General features: G+C 44.5%; 1 protein-coding gene across 8 annotated transcripts in view; it reads left to right on the top strand.

Annotated features, from left to right (window-relative positions):
- Positions 1-12,457, top strand: part of LOC146751316 (spindlin-W) — a 180,924-nt gene that overhangs the window by 33,020 nt on the left and 135,447 nt on the right. The window contains exon 1 of one of the 8 annotated variants that reach the window (XM_085534789.1): positions 4,123-4,233. The exons of 5 other annotated variants lie outside the window; for them this stretch is intronic. The gene's annotated coding sequence lies outside the window, so the exon portion shown is untranslated. Of the gene's footprint in view, positions 1-4,122; positions 4,263-6,599; positions 6,904-12,457 lie in introns of those variants that run through there. 2 more of the 8 variants (XM_085534787.1, XM_085534790.1) reach the window with 2 other exon arrangements.

Raw genomic sequence — 12,457 nt, 5'->3', positions numbered from 1 at the left:
ATTACTTGCCTTCAAGTCTTGCACCAAACTATTGCACTTGCTATCAAAATTTTTTGCAAAAATTGGAGTCCAAACTCCAAAAAATTATCTATTATTTCTTCTATCCTTCTACAGTTACATATCCTTATATTATAGGGCACCGCTTTACCCTGACTGGGCAATCTCTTGCTTTTAACTTCTATTCAGGGCTTCATGTTTGGCCCTGATGCCCACACCCCTAAGTGCATCATATTTGATATTGCTGTGACTCCTGGGGTACAACACCATTTTTCCCCATTTGTGCTAAAGTCAGACTTACAGTTTTTAATCAGTCAATATTGTTGGACCTTTAGCTCCAGTTTTATTAAATTTCTTGCCGGAGCAACCTGGCAGGTACAAGAATTTCTGTATTCCTACTTAGTTTATATTTAATAAATCCAAAAACTGTAAACCTTTTCTTGTTGGGCAGTAGCTTCTATTACTGTTACAAAACCATCTATGAGTAGTAAGAAGCACCCATATACACCAGGAAATAAACCTCTTTATCCTGCTTCCCTAGATGCAATTTCCCGTTTTAGTTTGCACACTGCTTTCCTTTCAGTGGGGTGGAGCCCTCCCTGGGCACTTCAAGCCCCCACTCCCCCCCACCTCTCCCTGAGGGGATCTCTGGGTCCTATGGCCCTATTCTAGCACCACAACAGTAACAGCTGTTATTACCACCAATTCCCTTACTATCTGTTTGTCATTCTGTTTTGTTTTGTTTTTCATATCGTTCAACTCTTTTTAGTCCTGACATCCCTGTTACACCTTGCCAGTCCTTCCTCCTTCAGCCTGTGTCTGTCTCAAACTTTCTCACTTTCCAAACTCTCATCCATACATAAACTACTAACATCCTATTTTAGTTTCACCTCCTTCTCTCCAGAGGTGTCCAGTGCTAACACTGGGATTTCAGGTTTCCTACATCTCTGCACATGAAGGCTATTCTCACTTCCATTGCCCCCTCCTCCCCACATCCCTCCTTTGCTGCTTACAGCAACAGTCTCCGTATCGGCTCTCTCTTGCTCCAAGAGTTCTTGCAAGGGGGGGAAACAGTGCAGGGGGTTTGCTCTCATACCAGCACAGATAAACTCACTTTCTCTTTAATCCTTTTTCCTTTGTACACGATTCCACTATTTGTACCTTCAGTTACACTTCCACACACCCTCAATTACACTTCTGTGTACCAATAGCAATTACACTTTCTTATACCATCAAAGCAGTTTGTCCCATTCCCTTCAAAACCCACAGATCAAATAGTACAGTTTTTCAGTTTCCACAAACACCCTTAATACCATATAACTTTCCTTTAGTAATCCATAGCATTCAGTTCCTTGGGCTGTTCCACCCTTATCTCTATGGCCTTATTTCATGTTTTTCTTGATTTCCAATGGGGAGTTTACATAGCATATTTGTCCTTGTCCCAGTGGGTCCTCCCATAAGGGGTACACCGAGGTGCTGGTACAGCTAGTGTCTGGGAAAGGAAAATTTTTGATATCCCTTTTACATTGTTTTAATTCTCTCCCGAGCCCAGCATGCCCCCCTTCTTGTGAAATGACCCTATGTGCTTTACCATTTTCTCTTACTGGGGCAGTGCCTGTCTCCCTTTGTCTCCCTCTGTTCAACATTGGGGTTATATGGGGGGGAGACTCTCTAGAGGGTCCCATTGATTAGTTCCTTTTCCTAATTCCTCTCCTTCCTGGTCCGGACCTTTTTTTTTTTTTTCTTTTTACTAGTAACCGGCTGATTTCTTGTATCCAACTGGCAGCATATTCTGATTCTTCCTTTGAAAAGGGGTTTTGTTTTTTTTTACACATAAATTCAAGATCTGACAAACCCAACCTTCATCAGATCCATATTTTGGCCAAAATATTGATTTTCCCTGTAGTGGCTCTCTAGGCCTCATCTGTGCACAATATTTAAACATCTTTTCCCTATCCTTGTCCATGGTTTTGGGATCATTTTTCCAATTCTGAAGCATCTTTCCCAAGGGGCTATCTTTGGGCACACCCTTTTACCCAGTTATATAGAGCTCCTATTACCCATCCCTCTGGAGTGCTACTGTGAACTACCCAGCTCGCAGGTTATCACACTCCGATTCTAGGATTTTTGGGCCCAATCCCTCCGGAGCACCCGCTCCGTCTCTGGGATTAAATAGGGGTGTACTGCTGGCACTTCGTCAACTGCGCAGGGTACCGTACACCAACAGCTCCCTCCCGAGACTCTTGCTTTCAGCACCACAGCCGCTTCGTCCGTCTCCGGCCGTGCCCCTCGCGGGACAATGGAACCGCGGATTGGGACTCCACATTCACTTCGCACTAGAAGTGCGTCTCAGCCACACACACTCAAGAGTCTCAACCCAAGATAAGAATTAAAATCCCTTACCTTGATCCATGCACGAATTTTCCGGGTCTGCAAGGGTTAACACCTGTGCCTGCCTAGCCCCTTGGCTTTCACAGACTCTGTCCTTTATGTAACAATCTCGGTTTATATCGGCTGTCCTGAGAAGTCACCTCACCACCCAGACAGGACCGCTAAAATCAGCAGAGTGCATTTATCCTGTCCAGTGCAGTGGGGACACCCCAAGAAGCGATAATGATCCCGGACGAGCCCCCAAATTGTTGGAAATATCCTCAATAATTTTTGGTCAGGACGGTATCTCTGATAAAAGTAGTTTTTATTCGCGATTGCAGTGGCGGGCGCCCTGATGGCAGAAGCGCACCTATGGACATGATGTTACAGTTTTTATACCTTTTCTCCCATATGTTTTCCCCTCCCCTCTCCCCTTTGGTTGGGTATTACAGGTTACAATTTTACCCGAGGTTTGCATTTGTTAATTCCATTCTGAAATTTGTTAGTTCACTTGCTATCTTGTGCCAGTCAGTTGCCATCCTGCTGTTTTTGTTTCCAAGATGTCTCGGTACTCTTATCGTATTGATATGTTGATTCCCTTCAAAGCTTCTATCATTCTGTCCCAGAGACCTTTGTCTCAAAGAGCCCAGAGGGGGGGGGGTTGATTCCAGTCCTTCCTGATATCTCTTCAGGCACATCCTTAGGTATGTCATGACTTGTATATTTTTACAATGCGTACAACAAAACATTAATATATACACTGTTGCTAGTTTATACAGGCATATTGTTAATTATTTTAACTTCTCCTCTTTGGATCCTTTATTACTCAGGTCTTATTTGTCCAGCACCAAAAATCAGTAGTTCTATTTCAGACAGCTGGACAGACAGGAGCTGCAGTCTTTGTACCTGTGACTTCTACCTAATAACTACAAATTGCTTCACTTACATAATGAGACCTTGAAATAAAATATTCTGATCTTATTCTAAATGCAGAAACAACATTTGATTCCCACACCATCCGTGTTACAGAAGAATGTCCTAACAAGCGGGCACTGTGCCTGTTCCCAAGGAGGCCCATTATATCCGTTGGAATAAGAGTCACGGTGCTATCGGTCAGCGTCACTGACTGGGCATTGACCAAGTCCACTCCTGCGCTGCCTGGGATGGCTGGTCTGAGTGAGCTGGTCAGGCAGTGGCTGGATGATTCGGTATCGTATTTGTTGTCATAATGAGTGGTCTCACGCTCTTCTTCTTGTTTCCAGCAGATCAAGGGGCCGCCCATCAACACAGTCAAATTATTCATCATCTAGGCAGTAGCCTGATCTAGGTACTCAGTCATAAACACAGTATATTGCATGGGAGGTAGAATCATTCGTAACAAAATTTTCCAATCTTGAGAAGTCATAACATAGCTGTCACCGATTGCAACCAAAAGATGATATGTAAAAGCAGACTGAATTCCATAATCTTTCACTGGCTTCCTTAGCTCCTTTACCTCCTCGTAAAGCAGGGATTCCCTCCGGGGGGGCTGATTTGCACATCACAGGAAAGGCTTGCAACGTGATAATGCCTCTCTTCAGCATTGCTCTAAAGCACTGTAGTCTTTAACCAAATATGTTGGAAGCAGAAGTGGTGCAGCGGGCGGCGGGGGCGGGGCGGAGAGCAGTGGCGGCGGAGCAGCAGAGGGCAGCGGCAGAGGCAGGTGGGGAGGTGTGTGCGGAGGCGTGGTAGGAGTGCTCCGGGGCGGGTTGCGACCGCGGGGCTGCGAGTGAGGTTGATCCCCCTGAGTATAGATCCACAAGGAAAGGCTGGGTGATCGATCAGGATGGGAAGTTCCCCCACGGGAGAGGAGACCCACATAAGGAGGTATCTCGAGAACTCGGAGAACCTCACAGGTATAGCAGACGAGGTATCCCGAGAGCGAAGCCAATAGTGTGCTCGGGAAGGAAAACTTAGTAATAACTTTGGAAAGATTGTGGCCACAAAGGGTGTGTCGGATCCATAGTGTGAATGTGGTGTGAGTGAGATGTAGCTAAGCTACAGAGCGAGTGCGGAGTCCCAATCCGCGGTTCCATGTTCTCCACGAGGAGAGTGGCCAGAGATAAACAAAGCGAAAGGTCATATATGTCATTTAAGCGTTTAAAGTGAACGGTCTGTGGGATGGGGGGGGGAAGGGTGCGGCGGCATTTGCAGTTAACTGCCAGGAGGGGCTTGACAGGACTTACATAAGGAGGAAATGTCCAAACTGTTTTTCTTTCTTTAGTTATAGTGAATAAAGGGCTAATCTGTTATACTGTTAAAATTATAAGAGTAGTTGAGCACGAACAAAGGGAACAATATTGGGTCATTAGTTAGGGGTGGAGTTTGGGGCATAGAATAGGCGTGGAATATTGTAATAAATTTCTAGAATTAATTGTAATAACCACTCCTTGTACCATGAATATGCATGTGTTCCCTTGATAAATAGGGATGTTTACCTGCTTTTGGTGTGCAGGCTAGGAAGGAGTTATCCTCCCTGTACCCAGCTGGCTGAATAATATGTATCTGCTCTACAACTACTTTGTGGTTATAGAGTTTGTTCTGCATCTCAATAGGAATTGTGTTTTTCATTGATATTATCTTTGTAATTGTTAAGTATTTCTCTTATAAAATGAACTCCACAAGTAATACTTCTATAATGTAAGCACTCTTGTTGCTGGGGGTTGTTGGTTATAGCTCTTTTCCAGGGAATTCAGTGTTTCCATGCTGTGGGGAAGTAGGCAGACTCCATTACCCAGCACTGTAGACTTTATAATCTGCTGCTGTATGGTGTGAATGCTGAATATTGAATCCAGGGTGTGAGTGGTGCCAATGTGGGACAAGGATATAACTAGATGTATGTTTCACTCTGAAAATGGTTGTCATCAGCTGCTTGACCTGTAACACTGTCCAGGAATTAGAGTGGGATAGGGAAGACTGGCATTTCTGTTGGGGTTGTGGGCTAAGTTTTAAAGAGAAATATGTATTTGGTTTGACTGAGGTAGTAGATGTAAGATGTGGACTTCTTGAAACAATGAAGAATCAATAAAATTTAGTATGAGGGGATCACATGGAAAGGAAGTCCTCAGGCAGACCCCACTTGCCTGCATCTTGGCTCACTGGCGAGATATTGTTGGAGAGCGTGGGGGCACCATGAGCAAGAAAACCTTAATTAAATATTGTAATCAATGGTAAGCTGTGTAGCATAGGGCAGTTCTGCAGTAGATTAGTCAAAGTCGGAGACCCTACATAGTTACTGGAACACTTTCAGGCTCTGGGAACTCTGTGGGAGCAAAATAAGCCTCTGGGAGCAGGGAAGGAACTTGCCTGCTGCCTGTATTCTCTATTGCATATTCCATATTTGCAGCTACGTGGCAGGGGTGCTCCGGGGCGGGTTGCTACCGCAGGGCTGTGGGCTCCTCACAGCAGCAGCGGTGCTTTTTGGGGGCTGCGATTTTCTTTTTCCCCAGCCGGGGGGAGTGGAGTTGGAGGCCCGGGCCAGGACCAGCAGGAGCTGCCTCCTGCGCTGACTGGCAGTGGAGAGGGTGGGGCGGAGGGCGATAGAGAACAGTAGGGGATAGTTTGCCTTTTCGGATTTGTTTGACTGCTTCTGATATTTAAACAGATAAATGCTTAAGCAGCAGCCTTGTCTGCAGAAGTAGTAACATCCCAGAGTTTTGTGCCAATTTTGTCCCAAATCGCCCCATCAAAACCCAGTTATCAGAAATTCAGGGACATACTTTTCTTTATTGAATAAGAAAATAACTAATGCTGAGGTAGATACAGGTCAATTCTGAAACTTTAAAATTCTCTGTAGTACTTCACAATTTACTTTTTGCTCCTTCACTTTAGCGAACTCCACGTGGTTTCCGACTGCTCACCTTCTGTCCTGCAGATTGGTGATGGGCATGCAAAACAATCTTTCCGTGGTTCAGTCAGGTGGTGCTGCTGGATTGGGCTTGTTCAGCCTCTGCTTGATTATTGCTCCACAGGATGGATGCGGTTTGCAGAGACTAAGGTGTAGACTCAGGTGTTAATGATCCAGTTCTTTTATTGCAAGTTCTAACATCCCTTATATACATTCTGAAGTTCTCTCTTGTAACTTTCCCACCCCCTTTACATGTCAACAAAACATTCCACACAGACACTCCTGGAGGTGTCCTTTGTTCTCAGCATTCCTTTCTCATGCCATTTATCCTGTTCCGCAACTTCTGCTCTGAATATTCTTTATTGAATCCCCACAGAGGGTCTGTTCAGCTTTCCATGTGGAAGATGCCTTCTTAATCTGAGAATAACTGTCCTGATTTTATCAGTATTCCATATCATGACATCATTCAACAGGCTGTTAGGTGTAGAGAGACAGTGCACTGTGGAGATGTGTTACCTGTTCATCTCGCAGTCTCATCATGAGTTCTGACTCTCCAAGGAAAAGATGCACTAGGATGTACTGCATTTCCCAGGATCCTCCACATGATTTCTGATTTTAGAGGATGGGGGAAGAGCTCTCTTTTCCACGAGGTGAGTGGTGGAGGGCCTGCAGATAAAGATTTGGATGGACTCTCTCCTCCGGTTTTATTGTTGGTTTGTTTTGATTTATTACTCTTAATTATTCTGTATTTTCTCACGTTCCTTATATTACATTAGTTTCCCCTATCTCAATTAGGTTTTTTCCTCTTCCTTCCTTCCCTTCCCTTCTCCCGAGGGGAGGGAGGGCTGTCACTTGATTAACTCATAAACCTGAGACAGGGTCCTTTTCATTCCTTTAACTGATCTGCTGCTGACCTGTGCAGTCAGGTGTGGAGCTCTTATCAATGCCTAACTAGTAGGCTGTGACACTTCTGGAGGAGTTAATGGTAGTCTGTAAAGACTATAATAGTGTTTTCTGGATATGTCGGCTTTTACCTAGAAAAGCTTCCTGGGTTGTATTTGCTGTATGAAAGGACAAAGTAGGGTTTTTAGAATTGGTTCACAAAACTTATTAAAAAGGCTGACTTTGATATGTTCTACGTTACAAAGTGACTTGGCAGTTTTTCACTTTCAAGTTTATCAAATACTGAACTCTCTCACTGCCTGGCTGCGGTTGTGGGTGTGCTTCCAAGCCATGCACCTTCAATTTTGAAGTAGGCTTCTCAGTCTTTAGTCTTCTCTCTCTCTCTCTCTCTCTCTCTCTCTCTCTTATTTTACTTGATTTATTAGCCTCAATTTCAATTACATTGTATTATATTGTGTTATCCTGCATTCCGATATCATAATATCGTAGGTAGTAAAATAAGTTTTCCTCCTTAGTTCATTGCCATTTTTCTGTTTGTTTCCTTGAGCTCAGCTCCCACCTCCCCTTTTCCCTTCCCATTTGTTGGGATCTGGGGCCCATGGGCCTACTGCCCCTCTGTCACGGACAGAGATTCATCTAGATAAATCCGTGACAGTTTTTTTTTGGTGTAGGAGGCAGGCAAATTAAAGCTTTTAACGTTAGTTAAAAGTCAGTCAGTAAGGAAGAAAGGGTTGGGGGGGGGCGGGGAGGGGGAAGGATTTCTTTAAGCCAGAGATGGCAAAAGCATTGCTACTTGACCTTCATAGATTAGATTGTAGTCTGGGCAATCTGCCAAAATCTGGACACTGTACAGAGTGTCTTCTGTTTTGTTTTTTTTTCTTCCCTTTTTAGCAGCTACCAGCTATGAATCCACTCTTCATTCTAGCTGCTCTCTTTAAGGGATTGAAAGCAATTAAGATTTTCTCAGCGTATTGGCCAATTATTAACGTCATGATTTCTTGTTGTGGAATTGTGTTGGTATATAACCAAATAAGGACACTGATGGAGACACCTGCCTGGTACTTATATGCAATGTGGTATAATTTGAATTTTCATACTTAGATCCCAGATGGAATAGCTAGTTGTACAAACAACACAATGTTCAATCCAGTTTCCAGGCTTTCTCCTCAGTTTGTCACACACTTTTTGAATGCTGAGTGCTCATACTCGTGTGCATGTTATCAGTCTCCCTGAATGTACTCCAATCCATTCATTCTATGTGGAAGTCTCCTCCAAAACCAGAGAATGCTGACTGGCAGGGAACATGGAGAGGTTTAGGAAGAATCTTAGAAGTGTGTGGGCCTGCAATGTCATGGGATTTCTCTCCATAACACCTGTGGGATCCCAAGAAATTAAGCCAGTATTTGAGTCAGGAATGATGCAGCTTAGATAGATCTAAGGAGGTACGACATATTTGGGGCTTGGCTTGTGCTTACCATGCTCTATATAATACTATTTGGATAGAGGGAGTTTCCAAACTGAGGTTCAAGCCAAAGGGTGAAATCCCCAAGTTAAGTCTGATCAGTCACAGGAGGCACCAGTAACAATGTCAGTTGCCCCTGTGGAAGGCAAGTAATGGAAATGGGTGTCCTCACATCTAGAACAGAAAAAAAAAGCAGTTGTGGAGCAGGTAGAGGAAGATCCAGGCAAGGGGCCCTCCTCAGCACTGAGAAAGGCAAAAGGTAAAATTAAGAGGCATGAAGAAGAGAGTAATGAGGAGGAAGTTACTATTACTGTTCGTTGACTCCTGAAGATGACTAAAATCCAAGGCTCAAGAAAGGAGTTTACATGGCGCCTGAACAAATCTCTTGTTACCTGGTTGCTTTGCTATTGGAACAGCAGGGCCAGTAGCTTGTCTCTAGATGGTAACGGAGCTTGCCAACTAGGAGGCATTGCCAGAGGCCCAACTACTGACAGAGGAATTAGCAGATGTTTGGGTGGGGCTGCCACCCTCTGGGAGTGAATGTTAGTAGCTGTGAAGGAAAAGCTTCCCTTCAAAGACAATCTGAAACCTGTGATGAAAAAGTGGTATACAATTGAAAAAGGTATTCAGTATTTGAGGGAAATAGCTGTGGTGGAAATATTGTATAACCCTAATTTTTATCCTAACGATCCTCTCCAAGACCATGATCCTAAGAAAGTGAGGACAATGCCTGATATATGGCAGAAACTCACCAAAACAGCACCAGGAAGGTACATTGTTACACTAGCAGCGACTTTTTGAAGGTACGAGGAACAACAGAGAAGACCCCTAGTTTTTGAATTGTTTCTTACCCTTCAAAACTTTGAACAACTGTTATCCTCCACTCACATCTCCATTTCAGCGATCTCAGAAGTAACGGAGAGAGTGACTGAAATGGAAGGGCAAGTATCTCTATTGGTTAATCGTGATGTATCTGTAGTAGTATCAGAAACACTTAATTAAGATCAGGATCATCAAGGGCTCTCTAGAACCGACTGTGCTGGAGGCTGAAATAAGCCTCACTGGTAAAGAATGGCAAAAACATCCTATTGTGACTTGCCCAGGGGCTCCATGCATACTTGGTATCAATTACCTCAGAAGGGAGCATTTCAATGATCCTAAGAGGTATGGATGGGCCTTTGGAATAGCTGGCGTGGACACAGACAACATTAAGCAGCTGTCTGTTTTGCCTGGCCTGTCAGAAGATACATCTGTTGTGGGGCTGCTACAAGTAAAAGAGCAGCAAGTACCAGTTGCTACAGAGACAGTGCGCTGACGGAAGTATCGCACTAACAGGGATTCCTTGCTCCCTGTTCATGATTTGTTTCGCCAGCTGGAGAATCAGGGAGTGATCAGCAAAATTCACTCACCTTTTAACAGCCCCATATGGCCAGTGCATAAAGCCAGTGGAGAAAGGAGGCTGACGGTAGACTACCGTGGTGTGAATGAGGTCACACCCCCTTAAGTTTTCACAAAAAGAGAAAATAATCCAAATTCTTCTACAAGCTGCTTTTGCTATTAAGCGAAACAAAGTAAAAGGACCTCCCCAGGAGATTCAGTTCCTAGGTATAAAGTGTCAAGATGTGTGTTGTCACATCCCAACAGATGTGACCGACAAATTCACTGCCATGTCTCCACCCACTAGCAAGAAAGAGACACAGTCTTTTCTGGGCATAGTAGGCTTTTGAAGAACGCATGTTCAAAACTATAGACTCATTGTAAGCCCCCTTTATCAGGTGACACAGAAGAAGAATAATTTTACATGGGGCCCTGAGCAGCAGAAGGCTACTGAACAGATTAAACAGAAGATAGCCCATGCTAGCTGTGGAGAGAAAGGTCCCCCCTGGCGTTTGTGGCAAAGAGCCTCAGGAGAGACCTGAGGCTGACCCCTGGGATTCTGGAGTCGAGCGTATAAGGGGTCTGAAGAGTGCTGTGATCCAAATGAGGAGATCTTAGCTGTGAATGAAGGGGTTTGGGCTGCTTCAGACGTAGCCAGTATTGAAACGCAGCTCCTTCTGGCACCTTGATTGCCAGTGCTGAACTGGATGTTCAAAGGAAAGGTTCCCTCCACCCATCATGCTACTGATTCCACATGGAGCAAGTGGACTGTGCTGATTACACAACAAGCTCAGAATAGGAACCTCAGTTGTTCAGGAATTTTAGAGGTGATCATGTCCTGAAGGTAAAAAGTTCAGCACATCGCCATCAGAAGAGGTGTCACGTGCTAAAGAGGCCCCACCATACTATGAACTACCAGAAAATGAAAAGAAATATGCCCTGGTTACTGATGGATAATGTCATATTTTGGGGAAGCATCGCAGATGTATAGCTGCTGTGTGGAGCCCAACACGACAGGTTGCAGAGGCCACCGAAGGAAAAGGAGAATCAAGTCAGTTTGCAGAGCTGTCCAGCTGGCCTTAGTTGTCAATACATGGGAGAGGTGGCCAATGCTTTATCTTTATACTGACTCATGGATGGTGGCAACTGCTTTATTGGGGTGGTTATAACAGTGTGAGCAAAATAACTGGCAACGGAGGGGCAAGCCTGTTTGGGCTGCTGAACTGTGGAACGACATTACAACCATATTCTTCATTCGGATAGCGAAGGTGCATCATGTTTACGTGCCCATGAGTCGTGCTACTGAAGAACAGCAGAATAACCATCAAGTAGACCAAGCTGCCAGAACTGAGGTTGCTCAAATAGACTTGGACTGGCAGAAAAAAGGTGAATTATATCTAGCTTGATGGGCCCATGAGACCTCAGGTCATCAGGGAGGAGACACAGCATATATGACTTGCGGAATCAAACTCCATAACCACAAAGTAGTTATAAAGCAGGTATGTTTAATGAGTGATGCACATACACCCTGGTGCAAGGGGGATAGCTCCACCTCACTTGCACACCGTTAGGAGAAAGCGTGTGACAGATATAGGCTGAACTAATACATCATCAATAGTTTGCGGGAATTTGGATACCTATTCATTACATTCCTGAGAGCCCATTAGCATGCAGTCCCTCCCCCCTTGCACATGCGTAGTGAGTCGTGGGGGTGGTTGTGGGATGAAGGCTCATCGTCTTTCTTGCTGTAAACTTTCGACCCTGCGGGAGGGGCACCTCCCAAACTGGTTGCAGCTTGCTCTGTGGACGTCTAATCACCACACTGTTCTTGGGCTGTTCCACCCTTATTTTCAAGGCCTTCATTCCCTTGTTTTCTCAAACTTAGTGTCTGCAATTCCCCCTCTCTCTGCCCCCCCTTAACATAAACTATCTGTAACTACACTTTGCCTTAATGAGGCCCCTTTTCCCTTTCTGTAGCAAAGTGTTCCCTTTTCATCTATTATAGGGTCCTTTTTCACTCTTCAATTCCCCCCTTTTCTTTAATCTATCAGGGCTTCCACCTGCTAGATCATTTTATTCTTTCTTGACGTGTCCTGAAATAAGCCCTGCTCTCTACCTTTTGTCTTAGCTCATGCCTCTCCCATACCTCATGTTCCCTTCTGGTATCCTGGCACAGACAAAGATCATCTTATTACAACACAAGTAAAACTCACCAAGAGTAGCAAGGTGATGCGGACTAAGAAAAGCTGTTTTAGTCATCCTAAATTTGGCAACTAGTAAGTTTATCCCATGGTCCAGAGAAAACCATTCCCCAATTGGTGTTATCCCTGCCTACTCCATGTTGCAATGCAACTTTGGATAAACAGAATACCTCCTCTTGGATTGCCCATCAGGCATCTGCAGCAGCATTCTTAATTGTTTCTAAGGTTACAGAAATTTTCATACAGCGATACACCCCTTTT

The sequence above is a fragment of the Coturnix japonica genome, unplaced genomic scaffold (assembly GCF_054131305.1).
Source record: "Coturnix japonica strain WE unplaced genomic scaffold, WE-NBRP24 Scf099, whole genome shotgun sequence".
Lineage (NCBI taxonomy): Eukaryota > Metazoa > Chordata > Aves > Galliformes > Phasianidae > Coturnix > Coturnix japonica.
Note: the sequence above shows the minus strand (reverse complement) of the source record. Positions and strands in the feature narration are given on the sequence as shown.